The following is a 20,728-nucleotide window of genomic DNA, read 5'->3' on the forward strand; positions in this document are numbered from 1 at the left end:
TATTTTCCTGCACATGTGGTGAATACATTACTGCTAATTTCATAATTCATGTCTGCAAAACCTGGACAAAATTTTTTTTAGAAGCTCTTTATATGAGTTTGAAAACTACTTTGGTTCCATAGGTCATACACATACTTTTATGTCATAATATATAAATATTTCGACTAGATGCTACTCCCTTGAATTAGCCTAGTTCCTCACAATCGAATTAAAAATTGGGCAGGGCACTTTTTAAGAGCCTTTGTAAGACTAAACTCCCATAAAGAGAGGTTTTAACTAATGCAGGCAGCACTTCCGAAGACAGAGAGATGGAAGCAGGTGAATGCCTGTACCTGCAAAGTCCCAGCTGCATCTCGGGTCGGGTTCTTATCAACTTTTCAATAATGTTGCCAGTATTCTGCCTATGTGTGTGAATTGCAAGATAGAGATTTCTAGAAGAATCAAACTGTGAGGTTATGGATAACCTAAAAGAACTGCTCACCTAATATACCCTCACAATTTATAAGAACTCTTTTTGTTCCTGCGGTGTCTTCACAAAAATATTCTCTACTCAATCAGAACATTCAAATTCATTTGGAAGGTGTTTAAAACACATCGATTTTTAACTTCTCTCCACCATACTCCACAGTTTTGGCCAAGTGATTGGTTAGATAATTTCTAGCATGCTCAAATATAAAGATACAGTAATATTTTTTTCAGAGGAAAATCTTAATCTTTCGTCTACTATCATAGCAACTTTATGGTCTTTATTTTCTCTCTATGGAAGAAATATTGAACAGCAATTTGCATAAAATCTCCTCTAGTCATAAAAAAAGTAAAATTCTATTTTGCTGATTTCTTAAAGATACTATGTCTGTGCATTAAAGGAAGTTAATGCACATAAACACATATTCCAACCCCTATAAAAATAGAAAATAATTGCTTAGCATCCCAGACTCAAATATCACTTGGGTACTTTAAAATAATTAAATTACCCCTTATTCTATTCTTCTCTAAGACAATTTCAGTTCTTCAGTTTTCCTCCTTAGAACAGGTATTTTTTATATAAGAATTCATCGCCTAGATCCTTTTATCTTATGCTTTCCTGTAGTCACTAAAAAACTCAACAAAATGATTTGTACAGAGAAGATAGCGCCTTTCTGGGTCACTTTCTGTCATTCTTTCCCCTCCACCTCTTTCTTCCTTTTGTATCCCTCCCTGCTCCCTCCCTTTCTCTGTCTCTACTATCACTTGACATAATTCTCAATGTTTTCAATACCAACTTAAATCATCCTAATAGCCTGGCCTCTCATTTACTTGACACCCTTAATTACAGCAGTGTTGTCCTCCTTCGCCTCAGCCACCCACTCCCAAGGTCATATTCAAGACCCTGCCATTACTCATTTCAAGCATTTCGCTCTCTGACCACTGTCTCCTGTCTTCCCAGTTCCTCACCACCTTTGTGTAACCACTTCCCTCTTTACTAGTCTTAGGCACCGTAGTCAAGCATTATCATCAGCCTGTTGCATGGACCCAGGATGTCCCTTTCTCTTCTCACCCTTCAGTGTACCCACCACAAAAACCCCAGTCCTAGGGAAACCCAAATCTCCACCTACCCTACCCCCACACCCAACCAGGGAAACGTGACCCAAGAAAAACACATAACCATGTTGACTGACTGCACATTACATTCAAGAAGTAACCTCAAGTGAACCCTCAGCAATGCCCAACAGTGCCACTACGTCTCACTAGTCATTTCTTACATTCATCAATGATGTTTCACATTTATCCTCCCCTCAGTCTTCAATACCTCCTCCTCCTTATTTATTCTCAGTGGTTGTTTCTTTCTTCAGTGAAAAAGTAGAATCAACCAGAAGAAAACTGCCACATGCTCCCACACTGAATGTGACCAATTATATTCTGATGCATAGGCTCTGTCTTCCCTGCTGTTACAATAAATATATTCTCCAGACGCCTCTTCAAGGACACTTACCTCATATGCAGTGCTAGGTCCCATCTCTTTAAGCCTTCTCAAGGGCATTCTAAAATACTTACAAGAATTACTCATCTTCACAATCACTCTATGATGTAGGTCATTATTATAATCCCCATTTTAAAGGTAGGGAAAATTAAGCTCAAACAAGTAACTTGCCCAAAGAAACACAGATAGGAAAATGATAAAAACAAGGAATATATTTAATGTAATAAATGAGTAAGCTGTGATATATTCTGGAAGAATATATATATTAAAAAGTGAAAACAGGACTATCAAATGCTAAAAGCCGTTAATAACAAAAAGTTAAATTGTAATATTAGAATGACAAACACTAAAATAGAGTCCCACCTATTAATAAAGTTAGTACTAAGCCCTGGCTGGCGTAGCTCAGTGGATTGAGTGCAGGTTGTGAATCAAAGCTTCGCAGGTTCGATTCCCAGTCAGGGCACATGCCTGGGTTGCCGGCCACAGCCCCCAGCAACTGCACATTGATGTTTCTCTCTCTCTCTCTCTCTTTCTCCCTCCCTTCCCTCTCTAAAAATAAATAAATAAAATCTTTAAAAAATATATAAAAATAAATAAAGTTAGTATTGAGAGGAGTGGACTAGGATTGTACAGTCATGTAGAAGTGCTTTTCCTTTGCAAGCGCGCACACGCACACACACACACACACACACAAACGCTACTTGATCACATGCACGAGATGATAAACCATAAAACAGTGTCCTGCAAACATTGTAAGGCAGTAACTGCGTTACTCTTGCATGGCCATATGTTGTAAGCTATTTATGTGTTACACATACACAGGTACATACCAACAATACTATACCCTACACAAGTAAATTTGGAGAAGAGGGTATGTTATATACATCCACTTTAGCAATGAGTTTATAGACTATTCATATTGGAGATATATGATATTTCAGTAATTGAAATAATCTAGGGCAAAAACAAACCAAAAAATTGTTTATGTAAAATATATATAGGATAACAAATAACAAAGTTTATTAACTAAAGCTAACAAAATGTCACTGAAGACCATGGCTAATTCAAATGACACTGATAAAGTATTTTTCTGAAAAACCTAATCTTTGCAATTGAAAACATTTAAAATTATTTTATAATTCCTTAATCACGGGTATCTCAGCACTCTCTATATATTGCTTAGTTTTATGAACATCAAGTTTTAGCGAACCTTTATAACTTGCTTAGTAGTATTCTAATAAACATCCTTAACCTATGCATCAAAAATCAAAGTTCATGAAATTGCATTTACTTTTCTGTAGTACCAAAGGAAGAACCTGTCCTTTTGATCGATTTGTAGCTTCTCAACATGACCTTGTGAAACCTAACAACAGGTCTCCATATCCTCTTAAAGAATCACTGACAACAAGTACAGGCAGCCCAGTGGGGCATCCTCTCGTATGACAATGGTTTCTCTAAGGAAACCCAGTGGTAGGCCTATACTTTTCTAAGTCTCTTTGCACTTTCAAGAAAGTGAATAAACGAAAACTTGGCATGATACCAATGTGAGATTGCAAACCTTAATATGAGCTGTCAGTCACAATTTTCCCAGGCGATTTTCTTCAGTAGGGCAAAGTATTACTCAGGTTTCCCAGAATGCATTGCAGGGATGTCTTTAAGTAAATTTTTTTGGCTATTATTTATAAACAACCATTTGTAAAAGAGGATTAGCATTTAAAATAATCAATATTATTAATCACTCCTAACTGGCCAGTTAAGTTATAGAACGCATTATTCCTCACTATCTGTAATAAATATTTTCATCCATTTTCCATTTCTAATCCCACAAAAAAATTGTATTTGTAATTTGATGTCTTAAGGTAAAAGTCACTTAACAATAAAAGTATATCCTTTTCTTACATGTGAGGAAAATAAAATTAATAAAGAACAAAAAAATACAATTTCACACATTTAGTGGTCATTAAAGACAGTTATTTTACTGGTGTTTTAGGTTAATCTTATTATTTCTTTAAACAACTGTAATTTCCTTTCACCTCGAGCATACCAGGAGTCTCAGCACAATTCAAACAACAGGTAAGTACTAAGTACCATACTACGGAAAACAAATCAAATCAACTGTCTCCTAACTTGTCTCTCTGTCTCTGATCAAATTAAGTCATTATTATTAACATCTTCCAAACCACCATCTGATGGCTCAGTAAAAAAATAAGACACTCAACAGAAGAAAGGCAAATTTACTACGTGAGTTCAGTTAGTGCTTCAAGATTCACCTACCTTTTGTTCACGCAGGGCGCTGAGGTACACACGGGAAATGAAAGTGAATGTGCAATGTTAAAAACAAACTAACGTGGAATATTTTTAAAGGAAGGAAAAGAGACATCAAAAATAGCTAGGCACTCTTAAGTAAAAAACAGACCATCCAAAAATGTATGATTTTAAAACAAAAATTCAATGAATGAGTTAAATGGCAGGCTATTCACAGGTGAAGAGATCATTAGGAACCTGAAAATATGAAAAAATTGCCCAGACTGCAGCACAGAATGACAAGCAGACGAAGACTGTGCAACAACAACAAAAAGTCACAAGAACCTGAGGCTACATAAGATGGTCAAACATATATGCAAACAGACCCAGCAGAGAAGAAGAGTGCACGAGAGCCTGTATTTGAAAATCCAATGCTTGAGAAACTTCCAGCATTAATGACAGATATGAATCCACAAATGCAAAATAAACATTTTGTACTATGCAAGATAAATCCAAGCAATGTACTCCTTCAAGAAATACAAAATGGCAAAGATGCAGAGAACTTGAAAACAGCTAAAAAGAGAGATAACGTATGCAGTGACAACCAACTAACCTCATACATCTTAACAGCAATGAGAGCCACAGAAAATACAATATTATTTTCAAAATGCTGAAGAAAGCAACTATCACCCTACCATTGTGAACCCAGCAAAACTGTCTTGCAAGAACTAAGGCAAAGGGAAAAAAATATCTCTTGATCAACAATAGATAAAGTTTACTACAAGCTTCCTATAAAGAAACTTCTTTAAAATGTGCAAATGTGCTTCAGGAAAATATGATTCGTAATATGCAAAAAAATCCAAAAAAAGTGGAATATTGATATATGTAAATAAATACAAACAACTGTTGTTTATATAAAAATTGCCATGATGATGTCAGTGGTGGCAGTGCTGGGGGCATGGTGCTGGTGGTGTCTGGTCTGTGGAGTTACAGAGAAATGAGAAATAAGATACAGAACACAGTACCAGAGAAGTAAGAGAAGTGGTCATACTTGCAGGTTTTAATGTGTTTTATTTGTTTAGGCAAGAATAATACTGAGCCCTGGCTGGCGTAGCTCAGTAGATTGAGCGCGGACTGGGAACCAAAGTGTCCCAGGTTCGATTCCCAGCCAGGGTACATTCCTGGGTTGCAGGCCAGAACCCCCAGCAACCGTACATTGATGTTTCTCTCTGTCTCTCTCTCTATCTCCCTCCTTTCCCTCTCTAAAAATAAATAAATAAAATCTTAAAAAAAAAACTGTACACTTGAAACCTGTATAATTTAAAAAAAAAAACAATAATACTGATTAGCTTTAGTTTCTAAATATTCTTGATAAAATTTCAAGAGAATAAAACTCATTAAAAGAATAAAACTAAAGTTTATAACTTCCAAACAAACAGAAGAGAGGAAAAAAAGAAATAATAAAAACAAACATGCAAACATTTCATCAATATTGTGGTAATGGTTGCACATCTCTGTGAGCATACTAAAAGTCGCCAAATTGTACACTTTAAATGGATAAATTGTATGGTCTGTGGACTCTATCTGTATATAACTGTTACCAAAAAATCCCCTAAGTCCAAAAGAAATAAGAAAACTATGTTTTAGTTTCCTCTATAAATGCACTGATCCCTAAAAATGGAACTGATTACAATGTGGCAAGCATAATTGGTTTACAAAAAACACACAAAAATAGTGGTAAAAAGTAGAGCTTGCTGAAAGTGCAAATATTTTCTTGGATACAAACAAACTCAAGGTTTAGAATAACAGGAGGTAGATAACCAAATTCAGATAAACGCAGGTATAAGTCAAAATGCCAGTATGACTCAATAATATTAGAAAACAGTTTTTTCCTTGACTTAAAGCTATGCTTCTAGAAAAAAGTAGTAAGTTTTGAAAGCAAGAAAACAAAGCTGATGAAAATTCTAATCACAATTAAGTTAATACAAAAATTTTCATTACAAACTCCACTTGCTATAAGGCATTGTTTCCGAAAAAAAGGAGAAGTCATAACAGGTTCATTTCAAAAGCTCAAAAACCATGATTTGAAAGTAGTTTCAATTGTTGCCTGTTCCAACTAGAAAGGTTCACTAAGCACATACGGAGAAAATGTTACCATTTTTAGTCACCTTTCATTTAATAAACATTCAGACTCATGAATATAATCATTATTCTTCTACAACTCTATGGAAAATTAAAAGCTCCCATGCCAAAGGAGGAAAGCCAGAGCATATTTAAAAGGCTTCAAGGAGCACTCTCCTGCTAAGCACCAACATGATTCCTTCATTTACATGCTGTACCCAAGATGGGTAAAGGATATGCTTACTTTTTCCTGGAAACTATTGAACAGCCCATTTTACATATTTGCATTGTCCTGAGGGCCCAGCTACACAACCAAGTCCCTTGCTATCTATCTGGCAATCCCGATGATTTCCTAGAGAGTTTGTATGAGAGACATTCAAAGGGCAAGTTCAGAGTATATTGAATTGACAGTTGTACAAAAAATAGAAAATCAAAGCTTTCTCCCTAATGAACACACTAAAGAAAGAATTGAGGAAGTGAGCAACCGCCATGGGAAAAAGAAAAGACAAAGTGAACGTGATGTTAAAAATAAATTTATTATGTACAAAATATCATTTCCCACCATACTACTGACTAATCAGAATTAAGCAACCCTTAAGTAACAGGACAAGATTAAAATTAAATCATTAAATTGGACATGTTTTTTGTTTAAAAAAAGCAATAAAGTGGAAAGCTAGTAAAACATTTAACATAGAAAAATGCACAATAATTCTATTTGAATAATTAATAGTTTATAAACAAAATTAGAACTATTATGTGCTATGCACTCCAATCATGCCTTATTTTATAGTCTGTATTTTAAAATAGGTATTCTAATAACTGTCAATCGATAATTAAGATTTTAACAGAGTAGATTCCATGAAGTCACAAGATTATAGTTACTAATTTATCTTAAACTTAACAAAATTTTGTTTTACACATTTCATTATCAATATCAGTTGATAACTTCAACTATCACCATAATAGCTAATTTCAGGTGTCATTATCAACATTAGTTCAATGTTTCTGAATGAAGGCAAAGTTAATTTAAATAACTTAAAATTATCTTGGCTAAAAGAAAATGGAAAATTAAGAATTAACTACCTTATAGAATTGTACCCCTGAAGCCTATATAATTTTATTAACCAATGTCACTCAATAAATTCAATTTTAAAAATTAACCAATTTTAAAAGGGCTGAGGCATGAAGCTGACGCCAGAATTGGTTTAAAATCTGTATATGAAGATTAGATACATTCTTGCAAGTTTTCTACTCTTCCCTCCTCCACACCCAGCCTCCAATTTTGTTCTCTGAGAAATGCAACTAGACAGGCTCAGTTTTGAGGACACCCAAGGTTTGAAAACAGTAGCAGTAAGCTACTCTCCCCCCCAGTTGGGCTTTTGGGACACTTGCAATTAGTTAAGCAACTGTTGAGTGTTTTTCTGGAGAAACAACAACAAAAAAACCCAATGACACTGACATATTTGCCTCCCCTGGGAAAAAAGTCAGCCAACAACCAATCTCCCCAAAGGAAACTCTTCATCAACAAGCCCTAACCAATGCAAATAATTCTCTCAATTAGTATTTTTTCACTATGAACAGCCAGCCACGGTGGCTCAAGGAAAGAGAAAGCAAAAATAAATGGGGGTAAGAGTGCGTGTGTATGCACTTGTAGCAAAAGTTCTCATATACGCCAAACTCTTTTCCACCTCATTTACTTACTAGTGTTTATTATTTGCACATGCTGTTTCCTTTGCTTAAAACATTCGCTTCCTCCTCCAATATAGCTGATTGCTCACCCTTCAGAGCTCTTAAATACAGTTAACTTTATAAGAGAGACTTTTCTACCACCTTATGTGGTTTCTCTCTCTCTACCCTATATACATATCACACATTAAAATTATGTATTTGGGTTTTTAAAAAATTTTTCATTGTTTTCTCTATTTAAATTGTTATTGTTGTTCAATTACATTCAATTAAAGGTGTCTGTATTTTCTCCCAACCCCTCCCCCGCTCTTTGAGGTTTTTAATTATTCATAATCTCTCTCTAGAGTGAAAGCTAAGTGCTTAGACTTTTATCTGCTTTATTCACTGCTATGTGATCCTGACGACTTACACATAGTAAGCACTCAATAAATGTTGATGTCTCAATGAATGAGTGTAAATGCAGCTATATGGTATTTCCTGGAGAAGATCATTTTGATATGCCTTAAAATTATTTTTAATATTTTTCCTATTCTTTTTTCCAGTCTTTGCACAGCAGCCTATAAAGCCCTATATAAATCGCTTAGTCTTTGTTTTCTCAATATCTTTATTATCAGTACATGGAGAAAAAAATTATTTTTGAAGGAACTCTTGAAAAGTTACCGCACCATTCTAAGTGAATCTTTCAGGCCCCCGACCCTATTTGGAAAGTTAAAACCCAGAACTCCAGAAGAATGGACTAGTAGGCAAGATCCCCTAAAAACTTCATATACTTTTGCAAGATTTATAATTCATCTTCTTCTCACTTAATAGTGTTTTTAAGGATGTACAGCCTGCTAATTTAGTTCATGACATAAAGAAACTAACCATCAGGAGATAAGACCAAAGATATTGGAGATAATCAAACAAAAATAATGTAAAGCAAAGAAATAAAGGAATTGCTTTTAAAAATTCTGTCAAGCTAAACCTAGTATATATGAACTTCCCATTAGTAAGGTATTAATTTCTTGATTTTAATTTCCTTAATTTCCTCTTTTTTTGTATAAGAGGCAAAAATATTGTAATTGCCATGAAGGGAGAACTTGAAAAAACAAAAGCTGTAGAAAGCTAGTGTAAAGGAGAGATTGGAAATTTGGTTTTGGACATGTGAAGTCTGAGATGCATGGAGATATCAATTAGACAACTCAATACACAAATAGAGTTTGGGAGAGGGGCCAGGGCTACAGATGTGTATCTGGATATAAATGGTGCTTAGAGCTAGGTAGGTGTACTTAATGGTGTCGATGGTTCTTAAAATCATCAGAGTGAATGAGATCACTAAAGGTAAATGGAAGTTGAGAAGAAACTGTGAGTGAAGTCGGTAAAATCCTCAAACATTGATTTTTCTTATCCTAGAAGGACTTTTTAGAATTATTTCTATTAACATTTCTTTAACATTGGGCTATTATTAAGGTGCTGAGAATTTATAAAATTAAAAAGACCATTTGTAGGAATGTTGGTCTTTGACCAGTTTTGGGAAGGTGGGTTAGGGAGGATGTAACCAATTTAGTAAATACTGTCCCAAAATAATACAGTGTAAAAATTTAGCCAAAAAAGAGGAACAACTCTTTTTTATTCCCCAAATCTCATTTCTTTTTTACTCTTTCAATTTCACTCTTCAAGAAATCCTCACCTCCCAACATCAGAACTCAAAGATTTTTCTTTTCACTGGCATCCAATTCTTTGAGTATGTAAAAAGGGAAGTCAAATGCTAATTCAAACGGTTCTCCAAAGCCTTTCAGAACTGGAGAGAGAAGCGGCATTGAATTTTTTCCCACCCACTTTTCACCGCTTTCCATACATTAGCGCTGAATCACACACACACATGCAAACAACTATCCTCCACGCCCCTGACAGGGACATTTTCAAGTCTGAGCGTGTCACTATTATGCCTAAATTTCTCCAATGCCATCTCAATGTCATCTCTCATATAAAGAAAACAAAAGCTAAACTTCTTTTTCACTAGTTTTGTTCATTTTTTAAACATAAAAGAAATGATGCTTTATGAATTTATACTTGGACTCTTCTTCATGCAACTTATTTTACTTGCTTTACTTTATTTCTTGAAAAGCTTTCTATGTCCATATATTCCTGACTATTATTGCCTAATGTGGACATGCTTGTACCTATGTACAAAGAGAATTCATTGGTTTTAATAACTAAAAACAGAACAAAAGAAATCAGTTTAAATACTCACCAAGAGGGAAATGGTCACTTCCACACCATGGTGCTAAATTTACAAGGATGCACACAAAATCTTTCATGCTCTGGCCCCTGCAAGCTCTCTGACATTATTGCATATTATTCTCCCCTGTTTTCTACATTTCACTTCTTTTCCTCAAACTCACCAACGTTTTTATTTATTTATTCATTCACACTGATCACCTAGCTGCTCACAGCACCATGGCACTGAATGAATTTCCACCTGTTCAACTTCATCTCTCATATTTTCTCACCCATACTTGCCCCCTAAAAATACTGAGCACTGGGTTCCTGAAAGGAGGCCACTTTCTCTCTCACATTTTCCATGTCATTGAACATGAAGTGTCTCCTTCTTGAACGGGTATCTATCACTTACTCAAATCCAACTGAACTTCCAAGTCCCCGATCAAATACTATGCCCGGGATGAAGTTACACTTGGATTCTCCTCCATGTAAAAGTAGATGCTGCCATCTCTGATTCTACTACACTTTGTCTTCTCAGAATTTGGCTTGAGCCTCACATACAGTCAATAATAGCTCCAAATTATTACCATGACTCTCTACCAGGTGCCTAGCACCCTATCAGGTATACCAAGTACTCACACATAGTATATCATAACACTACACCGTCCTACAAACTCAGAGAGCTTTGTTATTCAGCTCCAGGTGGAAGGGGTGGGAGAAAGTTTAGATCACTCCAAAGACCACTACATCAACATGCAACAGTATCTACTGAATAAATATTTGAATAATTAACATACTCCTCAGAATGACTACTTGATTTTGTATAAAGTTAAATGTTCAACTTTCACTTTTTATATATATATGCAATAAACAATTTGAATTAGTAGATAAAAGTCATCCCACAAAAACTCCAGGTCCAGATGTCTTTACCTGTGAATTCCATGAAACATTTGTGAAAGGAATAATACTGATTGTACCTGAACCTTTGCAGAGAATTGCAAAGGAGGAAACATTCTCTAAGTCATTCTGTGAGGTCAACATTACTCTAATGCCAAAACCAGACAAAAACATTATAAGAAAACTACAAAACAATGTTCCTCATAAATATAGATACAAAAAGATATCTACAAAATTTTGGCAAATCGTATCTAACAATATAATATATATATGACCAAATTGAGTTTAATCTAAAAATGCAAAGTTGGTATAACATTCTAAATTAGTTAATGCAATTTACCATATTAATAAACTAACAAAAAAAAACCTACTATGATAATCTCAATAGATCCAGAGAAAATATTGGACACAATTTAACAGCCATTCTTCATAAAAACTCAGCAAACTAGGAACGGAAGAGACGTTGTCAGCCTGACAACCCCACAGGAAACATCAGACTTAATGTTGAAACAGGGAACGCTTTCCCACTAAGATCAGGCACAAGACAAAGATGTCTGCTATTACCACCTTTATTCCACAATGTACTAGACAGATGTTTTAGCTGGAGAAATAAGGCAAGGAAAAGAAGTGTCATTCATAATGAAAAAAAGTAAGACTATCTTTAATATCAGAAAACATGGTCACCTTTGTAGAAATCCCTTAGAATTTTTTTAAAAGCTACTAAAATTAATAAATAAACTTAGCAAGGCTGCAGAATACAAAATCAATTGTATTTTTATATACTGGTGATAAACAATTATAAAATGAAATTTTTAAAGCAATGCCACTTACAATAACACCAAAAAATAGGAAAAAGTGTGAAAACACTGAAAACCACAAAATACTGTTGAGAGGAAATAAAGAAGAGCTAAATAAAGAGATATACCCTATTTGTACATGGGGAGAATCTGCATCGTATGCAGCCAGTTAACTGGGTCCAGCCCAAACTCCACACAAAGTGACAGCACCAGGGGACAGAGATGACTGGGGCATCTTAGTAATCAGCCTACCACAGTCCCCAATATTATCAATGTATCTGCACATTATTTTTTAAAGATTTTATTTTATTTATTTTTGGAGGGGAAGAGAGGGAGAGAGGTAGAGAAATATCAGTGTGTGACTGCCTCTCACACACCCTCCACCAGGGACCTGGCAAGCAACCCAGGGAATTGAACCAGTGACCCTTGCTGCTTCACAGGCTGGCACTCAATCCACTGTGCCACACCAGCCAGGGCAGTACATTATTTTTACTGAACACCTTTATAATTCCTCTAAAGGGACTTTGGAGACAGACTATATGGTTTAAATCCTGGCTCTTCTAATTAATGTGTGATCTTGCCAATCATTTAGCTTCCCTGTACCTCAGTTTTGTCGTCTATAAAATGGAGATAAAGATATGGGAAATTATAATAATTACATATCTGTAAAGCAGTTACATATTTGACATATAATAAGCAACTGCATAGATATATCCATAAAACCATTATAGCCCTGGCTGGTGTGGCTCAGAGGACTGAGTGCTGGCCTGCAAACCAAAGGGTAGAGCTAGTTGACTCCCACTCAGGGCACATGCCTGGGTTGTGGGCCAGGTCCCCCCCTATTGGGGGGGGAGCATGAGAGGCAACCACACATTGATGTTTCTCTCTCCCTCTCTTTCTTTTCTCCCTCCCTCCCCCTCTAAAAATAAATAAATAAAGTTTTTAAAAACACATTGTAAGTACCAAACTTATTATTTCTGAAAGTTAAGTGCTTATGAAAACACATCCTTCTTTGAGTTAACTATTTAGTGATGCCTATTACAAGCAAAGCACAATTTTAATCAAGGTGTGTACAAAGATATTTACTAAATTGCATGTATTTAGTCAACCTTAGGTGCTGAGAGAAAAGTATCTTCTTAGTCCCATTTATAATTAAAATGTAACACACAAACATGGGTAATGACTGGGATGACCATAATCCTGTTTCACCTGGTCCTAGTTTGTGCCTATTGTTTAGACATAACTGTTGATGGTGCTCTTTCACACTCTTAAAAGTACCCTACATTGCACAAGAAATTAAGGTCACCCAAGCATGTCATAATCCTAGATTGGAATGGAAACAACTAGATAAACACATCTGGGTAAGGAATCAATGAGCCACTGACCAAGCAAATAGGAACTGAAAAAGGAAGAAGGGTGATGGTAATGGGTAAGAATGACAGAGCCAGAGTGGTAGAAAAATAATAAATACTTCAAAATGTCCAAATACCAGAATTAATTCATCCACAATCTGAATTCAAGATTCCTCTGTGGCCTGTAAACCTAGCATATTCTTAAAAGCTTAGTAATAGTTCATAAAAAATTTAACTGGCATTTCCTTAAGGATTAAAAAAAACTCATAAATGCATACCAAATAAATGTTAATGTACCACATTTAATTTTCCTTTCCTCTGTTTTAATATATAATCATGAAGCCAGTATATAATTCTGATAAATACATCTTTAAAAAATAAGAAAACTTGTTTAAATCTACACATTACAGGCCAAATTTTAGCAAGAAACTATTTTTTATAGATATTTTTAATATCCCACCTGAAAACATTAGTTGACTTTGGAAATTCTAATCCCTTTAAAATCCAGCAGCATCAAAGCAAATAGGCATGATCTCTTAAGAGGATAAATAGGTTCATTTTAATTAAAAAACTAAATTTGGATTTTGTGTACAATTTTTGCTTCTATATTTTGAGACGTAGTTATGGGTCCTATGTATTTTGTTAATAAGAAGCTGGAAGGGAAATATGACTATGGCAGAATATCCTATTAATAAAGGAATTCTTAAAGATCTATATCTTAAATTTTCAAGAATTTAGTCTCATAGAAGGAATGAATTTCTGGCATATGCTTCAATCTGGATGAACCTTTAAAACACTACACAGAGTAAAAGAAGCCAGTTCCAAAAGCCTGCATATATCATGTAATGCCATTCATACAAAAAGTCTGGATTAGGCGAGACTATAAAGACAAAAAGTAGATTAGTGATTGCCTAAAACTGGAACTTCAATGGTGAAGACAAAGGAAATGAGGATGACTTCCTCTGGAAATGATGAAAATGTTTTAAAATTAATTATGGTGGTGGTTGCACAATTCTGTGAATACACTAAACACTAGCGAATCGTACACTTAAACTTGGGTAACTTGCATGCTCTGTGAATTATATCTCAATAAAGCAGTTACCCAAAAAAAGTATTTTAGGTCATAATGCTTATCTGAAATATTCACTATTATATATTAATATCATAAAGATAGGAAACATGATTCCGATACAAACAGTAGATAAAGCTGGAAATGTGTGCATTTGTGTGTTCACGTTAATGGCTCAACTTTGATACAAGCATACTTTATGTCACTAAATTCCTACTGATTTTCAGACTGTAAATGTATTTTTTAAATATTTTTGCACAAAATAAATTTAGAAATTCACTTGACTTTAAATTTGTGTTGGATATTTCCTGAATTCATGGGGAAATATACATAATTTTAAAATAATTTATCAAATTGTACATTTTTATTCCTAAATAGCTGTTAATTTAGTTTCTCAATAGGAAGGGTAATCTGAAAGTTTTATAGCAAGTGTAATTTTTTAAGTGTATACATTCAGTCCTAGTTTATCTTCTTAAATTCTGTTTCCAGATTTTCAAGTACAAAAATATTAATCATTTTTTGACCTAGTTATATGTCACTTCTATTATTTTTTAAAAAGTTATTATCAAGCTGATTTAGGCAAACACTAATAATCATCAAATAATCCTAATAAGTCTACTCTATATAAGCAATCTGTCTGTTACTACTACTGGTATTTTAACTAAAAACATCACAAAAATGGAAGATCAGCTTCATTATTCCACTATGAATGCTTATTCATTTCATATGGCCATATTTCCAGAAATGTGGCCTCGTTACAGCACTAACTCCGGTATTCCAAGCTAAGATGTCAGCTAGTTGATACACCATAGAGAAGTACCTATTTATCACCTTAGAAAGAGACATGAAACTGCTTTTTGGTAGAGCAAAAAGTCAAGATCCAATAAAGCTAAGAGAGTAGCATCAGCAAAATGATGAAATAGAAGATGCCAACCTTCATTTCCTGACAAAACACAATTAGGCTACCATCCACAAAGAAAAAGAGCCCTGGGAAGGTTCAGGAGTGCAATTAAGCACCTACAGCAACATAATAGCACAAAAAGGGGATAATAATTACACAGAAAGGCTCACTGGGAAGATCGGCTTAGTGGAGACGTCTAGAGGGAACTAAGAACAAAGAAAAAGGCGAGAATCACAAGACAGGTACCATCATGATCCTCAGTGGTCTGCTCTGCAGAGGACTCTGGCATCCTGTGCCCCTGAGGGCCTCAACAGCCCTCACAACAGCTGCAAACTCCCCAGCTGCAGCTTCCGCAGGGGAGGACCCTATAATGTGAGTAGGCATGGGCCCCAGCCGCCTGCTCCACAGAGAAAAGTGGCTGCTTTCACTCCAAGGTAACCAACAGCGATCACTGCTGCAGACCTGGGAAAGAAGACACTGCTGTGCTCTCACTCCATGAAGGATCTGCTGTTGTGCCTCCCTGGGATTACGGCTGCCAGCACCTTCCAACCCTGAGCACACCTGACTCCAGAGCCACAGTAGTTACGCTGGCTCCCGCACTCCAAACTCTGGCTCCAGGGCCACTCTGTATACACCCAAGTCCGGACTCTAGCCCTGGGCCTGTTCCACACGTGCACGCATCTCACAAACCAGACCCAATACCACTGTAGAATAGCCAGCACCCTGGACCCAAGGGCCGCTGTTGCTGTGTGCATGCCCATGCTTCAGACTCGGTCTTCATGGCCACTCCACACACCTGCATTTCACATATCATTGTCACTGCAGGGTAACCAGCCATACCGTAAAGCTGCTCTCACACTGCAGGCACTGGCCCTCCAGTCCCTGACTCTAACACTGCTCCACAGGTACCTGCAAGCTGAACCTGGCACCAAGAGGCATCTCCTCCGCCACAGCATCTCCCCTGGGAGAAGAAGAGCTCAGGTGGTCCCCAGCAGCCTTTGCTGCTACAACAGACAACTGCAGCCTGGGTCACTGAGGATTCCTGCAATCTTCCAGTGCTAATCTCAGCTGATAAAGCTGCATGGAGACTATAATGCTGGTAATTTTGTGTTTCTTCAAAAATTTAAAAATAAAACTACCACCCTGGCTGGTGTGGCTCAATGGACTGAGTACCAGCTTATGAACCCAAGGATTGCCAGTTCGATTCCCAGTTGGGGCTCATGCTAGAGGCAACAAGGGTTCCGGGCCAGGTCCCCAGTTGGGGACATGCTAGAGGCAATCGATATATCTCTCACACATTCAAATTTCTCTCCCTCTCTTTCTCCCTCCAGTCCCCTCTATCCAAAAATAAAAGAAATAAAATCTTTAAAAATAAATAAAAATAAAACTACCATATGATTTACCAATCCTACTTATGGGTACTATATCTGAAGGAAGTGAAATCAGTAAATTAGTACCTTGAAGAGATGTCTTTGCACTTCCAAGTTCACTGCAGCATTATTCACTACAGCCAAATAAGAAAACAACCTAAGTGTCCATCAACAGGTGAACAGATAAAGAAAATGAGGTGTACTTATGATCCAGTGGTTTTACTTTTGGGTGTATGTCCAAAAAAACCCAAAATACTAATTTGAAAGAATATATGCACCCCTGTGTTCATTGCAGCACTACTTACAATAGTCAACCTATGAAAGCTACTTACAATAGCCAAGCACTACTTACAATAGCCACCCATCAATAGACAAGTGGATAAAAAGGTTGTGTTACATATATACAATGGAATATTACTTGCCCATCAAAAAGAACGAGATTCTACCATTTACTACAGCATGAATAGAACTAGAGGGTAATATATTAAGTGAAATAAGTCTGTCAGAGAAAAACAAATACCATATGATTTCACTTGTATATGGAATGTAAAGAACAAAATAAATGAACAAACAAAACAGAAATAGACTCACAGATATAGAGAACAGATTGAGGAGGTTAGGGGGCTGGGTGAAAAAGGTAAAGGGATTAAGAACTCCAAATTGGTAGTATCAAATAGTCCTGGGAATGGAAAGTAAAGCAAAGGGAATATAGTTAATAATATTGTAACAACTATGTATGGGTGGGTATTAGAAATATCAGGGGAATCACTTTGTGAAGTATATGATTGTCCAGCCACTATGCTGCGCACCTGAACCTAATACAAAATAATATTGACTGAAAAGTATAACTGAACAATAAAATTTAAATAAAACTATATTTGCAGTAGGCTACCTCTAAAAAATAATGAAAATGTGAAATATATCTATATATGTACTATATATATACACAATAAAAATACTGAATTTTTCAGATTGTAAGATTCACCAGACCATAAGACGCACCTAGGTTTTAGAGGAGGAAAATAGGAAAAGAATTTTTGAAGCAAAAAATGTGGTAAAATATTTAATAACATAAGTAACATAGGCCACAGCCCTGCCCCACAGCGAGCCGGGTAAGCTACATTTGAACTATAAGATGCACCCCCTTTTCCTCCTAAATTTGGAGGGGAAAGTGTGTTTTATAACCTGAAAAATACGGTATTACACAGTCATTGTAAGAAAAAAAGTCTTGTCATTTGCAACACCCTGGATGAAGCATGTGAGCATTATGATAAGTAAAATATGCCAGAGAAAATCAAGAACTGTACGATCTCACTTACATGCAGAATCGTAAAATAAAAAAAAATTGAACTCATAGCAACTGAGAATAGAATGGCAGGGTTGGGGGGTGGGGAAAATGGGGAAGTATTAGTCGAAGGGCACAAACTTTTAGTTACAGGATGAATAAATTCTGAAGATCCAATGTGCAGCATGACTACAGTGCCTATAACTAATAATTCTGTATGTATACTTGAACTTTGCTAAAACAGGTGATAAGCGTTCTCACACACTCCTCAAAAATAAAAAACAAGGTAACTATGTGGTGATAGATGTGTTAATTAACTTGATTATGGTAATCAGCTCACCATGTACATGTGTATCAAATTATCACATTGTATACTTTATGTGTATACAATTTTGTCAATTATACCTCAATTATTTAAAAATAATTAGGTAAAATTACCTTGCATAACACTATATTTTATATATACTTATGTATAAAAATAAGCATAAATGTATACACAAATTAAAATATATGTATATATAAAATTTAAATGTGCTCTTTGGTGTTAATTCAATATTTTTGGCATCATATAAAACACCAATTTTTTTTTTACTTTATTTTCTCTCTCTGTAGTCACATGATCCCATAGAGCACAGTTTGTTTTACATTTGCATCAATACAATAAAACAATGAAATGTCATTTGCTAAGAGGAGATAACATTTTGAGCTTTCACACTTTTTTTCCAAAAGTAACTGTTATTACCTAAATAACTACAGTTCCAAATGGCTTTCTGCTTAAAATATTTAAACCCCTAGGACAAAATTAGGCCTAGTAGAGATAAACATATCCATCAGTTTTTCTCTGGAATTCTCCATAAACACATATACACACCGTCTAGTGAGCTGGCATTTTGAGCAAATGTAGATCACAATCTTACCTCTACATGGTAGAGTCATAACTCTGAATATGTTCATAAGTGAGTTATATGAAACAATTTTCAACACTAATATAAAATCATCCATGGAATTCTCAATTATTTTTACTAAAAGTAGCAGTATAATTTAAACATATATTCTATTTTACAAATCAAAAATTTATAAGGGAAAGTCAAGCACTGGTAAACTCCATGCTTACAATAAAAAAAAACCCTAAATATTAGAGATGATAACTATCTCCTTTGGATAACTCACTCTGTGGCCCTAATAATTCAAAACTATTTGTAGACTTTTAAATAAGCTAACATTTACTTTGACACTTCAAAACCAATTCAAAAGGGCATTCTATGCTGCCCCAAAGAGGCATTTTTTAACCAATATAAAATGATACAAGATATGAACTCTTTAAAGTACTGGCCTGCCCTGGCCGGTGTGGCTCAGTGGATTGAACACCAGACTGGGAACCCAGACGTTACTGGCTCAGTTCCCAATCGGGGCACGTGCCTGGGTTGCAGGCCAGGTCCCCAGCGTGGGGCATGCAAGAGGCAATCTCATATAGCGATGTTTCTCTCCCTCTCTGTCTCCCTTCCTTCCCCTCTCTATAACCCTCTCTATAAAAATAAATAAATAAATCTTTGATAATAAAAAAAGTACTCTCCTATTAAATCCTGAGATCATTTCTAGTGCTAGTCTGACAATTAGGAGACAAGTTTACAAAGAGAATTTTATGTTCAAATCTTAGACATCAAAAAAGCACTAAAAGCTCTTACTGAAGCAAAGAGCTCTTCAGAGGATCAAAAACAATCTGGGCCAATTCAGAGTAACAAGTCAGACAGCCATATGTAGCCAGTGCAAAGAAAGAGTGGCTAACTGCCCAGATGTATTTCACTACTCCAATACTTACAAATGTGTACTCTTGGTGTAACTTCTGTCACTTGATGCAAAAGTTTAAAACCCAATGCAGACACAATAATAAAAATGTGAAGCATCAAAAGCCCACTGGGTATTACCTTTTGGGGGAGGTAGGACTTTATAAATATAAATACAGAAGCCAATGTAAATATCTGTGATCATTTTGTTAACCATATATAATAGACATTTTCCTTTAGTAATTTCATTGACGCTAATGATATCCATATATATCTTTGACACAAAGGTTTCTATATTTGTACAATTTCTAGTATATTTTTAACTCCTCAAATATATTTGGGAATCATTCCAGACCACAAGACTCTGAGGAATTGCAGAATTTATCAGACTGACATGTCAACACGTGTGAATACAGAATTCTACAATTTTGTTTTTATTCAGCAAGCATATCATAAACAAAATTTCCTGGTTTATGATGTCAGGTAGATGAAGGCAATTAAATAAGTCTAACTGTAAAAAAAATAAACTCAGAAACTTTAACTCTACAACTCTGTTAAGAGAAATTATTTCTTTAAAGCTTAACTCACTCAAGATTCTGAGTCTAAAAATTCTAATCCCACATACTCCACACTCCCTCCACAGAGTTCAATGTTGAGTCATAAGCACACCATAGAAGAAGTGTAGGTTAAATACTGCCTTGCAAATTAAAAGAATGAATCAAGACAACAAAGCCTATTCCGTTTAGGTAAGATGGAACAATGTTTCCATTCTGCTTATTGTTGTTTGTTATTACTTCTTCTTGTTTTCATTTTTTAAATGCTAATAAGAGGTCAAAAGACAAACTTATCTTAAAATGATTTAAGCATACTTCTAACCAATTTAGCTACAGCATAAAAAAACAAAGACAGTATATATAATATAGAAAAAAAGGAGAATTCGAGTCCTGTTTTTTCACTTATTAGCTAAGTCATCTTGAGCAACTTCAGTATTTTGAACCACTTTCCTCATTTCTCACACGGGAAAAATCATAACAATATCTACTTCACAGACTTGTTAGAG

The 20,728-nt window shown here is 35.4% G+C and overlaps 1 protein-coding gene across 4 annotated transcripts in view; it reads right to left on the minus strand.

Annotated features, from left to right (window-relative positions):
* The window catches only part of ADAMTS6 (ADAM metallopeptidase with thrombospondin type 1 motif 6), a 240,312-nt gene that overhangs the window by 189,853 nt on the left and 29,731 nt on the right, over positions 1-20,728 (minus strand). The gene's annotated exons all lie outside the window — the stretch shown is intronic.

The sequence above is a fragment of the Phyllostomus discolor genome, chromosome 3 (genome assembly GCF_004126475.2).
Source record: "Phyllostomus discolor isolate MPI-MPIP mPhyDis1 chromosome 3, mPhyDis1.pri.v3, whole genome shotgun sequence".
In the NCBI taxonomy this organism is placed as follows: Eukaryota; Metazoa; Chordata; class Mammalia; order Chiroptera; family Phyllostomidae; genus Phyllostomus; species Phyllostomus discolor.